The sequence below is a fragment of the Bidens hawaiensis genome, unplaced genomic scaffold, assembly GCF_021521415.1.
Source record: "Bidens hawaiensis isolate Kalapana, Puna unplaced genomic scaffold, B.hawaiensis_p1.1 tig00024624_1, whole genome shotgun sequence".
Taxonomy (NCBI): domain Eukaryota; kingdom Viridiplantae; phylum Streptophyta; class Magnoliopsida; order Asterales; family Asteraceae; genus Bidens; species Bidens hawaiensis.
This window is the reverse complement of record NW_027493889.1, coordinates 290,228-296,697: the sequence shown is the minus strand read 5'-3', so window position 1 is coordinate 296,697 and position 6,470 is coordinate 290,228.

Sequence of the window (6,470 nt, the reverse complement as noted above, 5' to 3'; positions counted from 1 at the left end):
CTCGATGGTACGTTATATCGACGCTCTTATCTTGGACCACTCATGAAATGCCTAGACGCTGAGGAAGCAAGCTATGTGATCAGAGAGATACACGAAGGAATCTGTGGAATACATGCTGGCCCGCGCATGGTGATCGCCAAGGCAATGAACGCAGGTTATTATTGGCCAGGCATGTACTTGGACGCGTTAAAAGAGATCCAAAAATGCAAAGCGTGTCAGAGCTATGCGCCAAATACCATGCGGCCAAAGAACAACTTGATTCCGGTGACCTCTGCATGGCCTTTCCACAAGTGGGCAATCGATATTGTGGGTCCCTTACCACAAGCGCCAGGCCGAGTAAAGTTTTTGGTAGTGGCAGTAGACTATTTCACAAAATGGGTTGAAGCCAAGCCACTGGCAAAAATTACAGCCGAGGCAATGAAGCAATTTATTTGGAGCCACATCGTATGCCGTTTTGGCCTGCCCATGGAAATCGTGAGCGACAATGGCAAACAATTCACTGACAGGAAGATATCCAGTTGGTTCAAGGAATTGCACATCAATCAGGTCTTCACTTCAGTGTACCACCCTCAAGGGAATGGTCAAGTGGAACGCGCGAACCAAAGCTTGCTGAATGGGCTGAAGAAAAGGTTGGAGGGAGAGTCCCATGCATGGATCGAGGAGTTACCTAATGTCCTGTGGGCGCACAGGACATTAAGCAAAACCAGTAATGGCGAGTCCCAGTTCAGCCTAACCTATGAAACGGAGGCTATGATTCCAGCAGAGATTGGATGCCCATCCTATAGAGTGCTCATGATGAGTAAGACGGATAAAGAGCAAGAAAGGAGGTTGGATCTCAATTTGCTTGAGGGACGCAGAGAGGCGGCTATCATCAGTGAAGCCAAATACAAGAAAAAGCTAGAAAAATACTACAATCAGCGCGTGAAAGAATGCCACTTCAAGAAGAATGATTTTGTCCTTCGGAACAATGAAGCTAGTCGCGCAATACCCCCGGGAAAGTTGTCTCCCAACTGGGAGGGACCTTATCAAGTCTCGGAAGAATTGGGAAAAGGCGCATACGCTTTAAAAGATTTAAATGGAAAGAAGATCCCGCGCACATGGAACGCAGCACAACTTAGAAAATGTTTCATGTAAAAGTTGTCAAGTTTCTAATCAAGGCTTTTTAAGCCATTATGAATAATGATGCGCTCTATATGCGTTCTATTACCTTTTGCATACATGTTTCACACTTCCCTTTATTAATTTTGAGCAATATGACAACATTGTATTGACATCAAACTAAAAATAAAACGAAGTAAAGCATACATGCGCGAGCTTCAAGCTCAGACGCGTTAACGAGTTTTAACTCTAAAACGTCAGGGCCTTAGCCCAATAATATGAGCCTTAGCTCAAATTACTCATAGCATCCATCCTACGTATTGCGCGGCTGGACCATAAAAATACCTAAGCACAACTTAGGCAAAGCACATGCCAAAGCATAGTTGTTAAGGTCTCAGGTCGGGGCCGCGCATAGGATCATAATGGATATAGGCAGAGTAACACATACTGACACGTAAAGGCTAAAAAACTCATTCATAATTCCCTATAATAAATGCACGATAACGTCGCGCGAAAGAGGAATAATGAAATGCCAAGGCACGTGTCAGCATATTCAGAATATCGCAAAATAACTTTATATATGACAACTGTTAAGGATTAAGTAAAAATAATTTCCTTACAACCTTGTTCAAGTTTCAATGTGTAAGCATACCTTATATTCAACAAGCACACACATGCAATATAAAGAGATGAATTGGGAATGCGCAAGATGCGAATAAGGGAAAAACAAAATTTCATTCCGAAACATAGAAGTTTACAAATTTACAAATGATGAGGTAGAAACTACAAACAAAAAAAAAAAAAAAAAAAGAAGGGCTTTTCAAGTCTCTATGTTAATATCAGCCTCTTCATCCTCCTCATCATTATTTCCTCCCTCAGCATCTGGCGCAACCCGCTTCTCGTCATCTCCAAACTTACCATAATCAAGCTGTTCGTCTTGAATATAGTCGTCTTCTGTCATGATAGCGTCAAGAGTAGGTCCTTTGGCCACGCCAGAGCCGCTGGCAGAGGTAGCGTTGCCCGCGCCATCATCATTGCCACCAGTCCCTTCACATTCATCAAGTAATTTCTTTAAAGCGCCAAGATCGGGCTGGTCAGCAAGCGCGGCTATCTGCAAGTCACAAGGAACAGTATAAGTACCAAAGATTATGAAAATAAGTCAAGTAAACTCATTAAGGTTAAAATACATGCTCAAGGATGGGAATTGGAGTATTCAAGTACTTCTCCCCCACCTCAGCCATGTCAGCGCAGACAGCGTCGAGCTGATAAGGGTAGTCGGATGGATTCTTCTTTAGCATGCCATATTCATAACCATCCTTAAACCCCTCAGCCCGACCCACCAAGCGCGACGCCGCATTACAGTCCATCACAAGGGTCTGAAACTCGTCTGAGTATTTCATGGCATAAGCGCAACGAGTCACACCCTCTGTGAAATCAGCCATTGACGGTCCTGCGCGAGGGAAGAAACAGACGTCTCAAGAGCAGGGATTTGAGAGTTTAATAACTTAACAGTTTCCTTGACTTGTTCTAGCTCTTCTTTGTCAGACGTTGCTACCGCCAAGGCTTCATTCTTTTCCGCTCGCGCAGCATCGAGCTCTTTCTTCAGGCGCGCAACCTCAGTCTCCAATAAAGATTTTTCAGTATTAACCTGCGCAATAGTTTGGTCACGCGCCTCCATTGCTAACTCCAGGTCACGCGCTTGACGCGCGTACTTGGCCGCATCTGCCTCTGCCACTTGCAGTTTCTCCCGCGCAGCTTGCAGCTCAAGCCCGCGCTTCACAAATGCAGCGTTGGAACTTGCCCGGTTCTCGTTAAGTTCCGCTTGGAGTTTCTCAGCTTTCTCTCCGGCATCAGAAAGATTCCAAGCAGAAATCTTAGCCTCTTGCTTGGCCTCCACAAGGGCATCACGTACCTTTATATAATCATTGCGAAGCTCTTGGGAGGCAGCAAAAAACGCAGACCCAGGATTGGAACCTCCTTTCAGCTGGAGGAACAGAGTGAGCTCAAAAGTCTTCACATACGCCCAAGGATTGGAATGAGCTCTCTTTAGTGATACTCCAGCTCGAGCGGTATATGTGATCGGCTCCCTACAAACACAAAGCAACGCAAAGAAACGTTTTAGTTATCTAAACACTAACTTGGAAGTCTGCACAGCGGAGCAAAATAAACTTATACCTGAGGAGAACCGGCAGAAAGATTAGCGCCAGCTGATGAGCTCCTGCCTGCCCCATGAGAAAAAGGCTGCGCCACGAAATCTCGTGGCGCTATAGGGCTTACGCGGCCACCATCAGAATTTTCAAAATTAACCTCCTCATCATCCTCTATAACAGGTCTCTTCTCCTGCGACTTGGAAGAATAAAAATAGTCTCACGAGGAGGGCTGCGCGCAGGAGGAGGTGAGGGAGGTCTTGACGCTGTTAGAGCAGCGCGAAAAATAGTCTTCTGCTCCTTAGTGATCCCAATGAGGGGAGATTCAGTACTTGTTGGAGCAGGAGCAGAACTAACGGCGCCAGCGCTAGCAGTGCCACCAGCAGCTTGTGTGCCAGCTATAATTCCTATGAACAAAACCAACAAGGAGAAATGATTCATGACTTGAACTAAAGGAAAAAATCAGACAATCAAAGCGCAACAAATACCTTGGCGCACCGCAGTCCGCGAATTAAGCATCGCCATGAAGTCCATTTTCCCCCTTTTTGAGGGCAAAACAGAGGACTTCAAAACAACCTTCGGCATAGCCTTGGCACCTTGCTGTGCCTGAGGTTGAGCCACCAACGTTGCCGGCTCTACAAACATTTGAGTGAACAAAGCTTCATTAATAACTCTATCGGAATCACGCTCATAAAACCACAAAATATAAACAAAGTATACCTGTTGGAGAAGACGAACCAGCAGGCGCAGCACCGCTTCCCTTGCCCGCCGCGCGCAGAGATGAGGTGGCAGCACCATACCTCGTGTGGACTGGAGGAGTGCCCACACCTTGAGGCAAAGAAGACGAGGAAAACTTGGAAGTAAAACCCTTGGTTTTCTCAAGTCCCTTCACTTGAGTAGGAGGAAGATTCTGGGCAACAGAGGCATCATCTTTTTTCTGTTTTTTACTGGCCCCTGCGCCAGTTTTGCCTTTAGCCTTGCGCTTGAGTTTTTGCGCTTCAGCTTCTTCCTCCTCCCCTTCCTCTTCCACAGGCTCCAACCCATAATTAGCGAGCGCATCTACAATACGCGCAACAGAAATGTTAAAACCAAATTTGGTATTCTAAGGGCCTAAACACAAATACAAGGGCTTACCAGGCGCATCGCTGTCAAAGCAAAATTCTAAGTCGACAGGGATGAACATATCATCGAAGCGATCAGGGAAAGCAACTTCCCCAGCGTTCAGGGCGACAGAGCCACCTTCTGTATGCTCGTCATAGGCGGCGTGGATGTATTCCTTGCTTTCTGCGTAAAACAAGACAAGTGATATTAGCAAAACAAATTATACTCGCGCAAAATTAATGCAATGAACAAACAACCCACCTGAGCCATCAACATGGATGACAGGCTCAGTCTCGCTGTCAGTCCACCTCTTGCTCATATCAACCCCCACCAACGCTTCCTCGCAAATATTCTTGGCGGGGGATGGTTCAGCAGTTAATTTTTTAACCCACGCGCCAGATGGATTCTTAAGAACGTCATCATCCGCGGGCGCGGAAGTAATCGCGCGCATGGTCATACGAATGGGAATAACACCAGCCTTGATATAAAAGAATTTTTCAGCCCAGTCATGAAGGCTTTTGAAGGTAACAGTGCAGCACTTAACCTTTTGACTGCGCGGTGTGAATGAGAACCAAGAATCTTGGATTTTCGGCTTATAAAAAAATTGAAAGCGCCGAGGGGTGGGCTCCTCGCGCTGAGCTTTGCACATGAACTCAAAATGAGTCATGCGCACTAATCCACAGGGATGGACTTGAGATATATGAATCCCGTAAAATTGGAGGAGCGCACCTATAAACCTCGTCATCGGAAGACAAAGATTACAGCGGGTGAAAAAGTGAGAATATAAAGAGATATAGCCGGCGGGAGGATCCGCCGCCGTCTGCCCGGCTGCCGGGAGCAGACAACCATACTCAGAAAGAAAACCCTGTGAAGCAATGAGACTATCAAGCTCAGGCTGTTTCAACTTGCAGGGGATCTCGTCCCATCTTTTCGCCGTTTTATTCTTTCCCCCCTCCTCCGACGAAGCCTCGGCAACCCGAATACCCTTGCCGGTTTTCTTCAAAGTAGACATAACCACTGATTTTACACGGCCTTTACTAGAGGAAATTGTGGTGTCTGGGTTATCAGACATACAATTGCGAATCGAACAATATGGTTACTTTATGCACGGAATTCAGGGACGAAGACGAAAGCTCTTAATCGGAATGTAAATGATAAGCAAAAGCTCTGAAAATGACAGTGAAGATGAACAAAAAAAACCGTTCAAAAGGTTTGGTTTTATAGGCCAGGGGAGAGAAAGAGAAACAAGTAATAATCAGATCTACGCTCACGCGCCCCCACTCGCAGGCGTAGGCCAACATAAGCGCGACACGTGTTCCTGACACTGCATGAGGAGACGTGAAAGGCCACTGTAGCACCTCGAGCACACGAAAGGTCTGACACATAACGTCTCTATCTCTGATGCATGTCAACACCAACCAACCACGTGCATTGACGATTCGTTTTAACCAAAGGGATGGAATTTCGCGCAACGCGCGTACAAGAAAAGAAAAAGAAAAAACAAGCCCTATTGAAAAAGCAAACTATTAAGTCTAATATCTATCTTACCTCGCTCACGCGAGACAATACACACATTAGACTGGGGGGGCTTGAAGGGGTATGCACCCGCCTTAACATCGAGTGGGGCGGGTCAACCCACAAGATATAGACAAGAGGCTTGAAATCAGGATGTCATGAAGACACAAAGCCAAAACCTATGCGCAAGCGTATGAAACATCTGCGCGTGGCGCATATCACATACGCGCAAGCGCATAAAACATCAGTGAGAATAAAGAGAAGACCTTGCGCATCCCCGGGATAGGCGCATAAAGGCCGCGCGTAAGCGACACACAACAAATGAGACAATAGTCTAATCTAAATCAGGATAAGGACAACCATGATTGTACTCATCAGGCAACCTTCCAGAAGGTATCTTTTAAGGAATAAAGAATGTGCTGATGTTGACAGCTGCCAATGAAGGGTGGACAAATCAGCAAAGCCCATGTGCCACCACGTGATGGCACATGGGTCAGGTGAAATACCTTGGTCAGAGAATAATCAATGAAAAAGCACCAGGTGTCCTATGTACACGTGGCGCGAAGCAATAGAAGGAGGCCAAAAAGGCCCTAATTGGGTCTGAGCCCA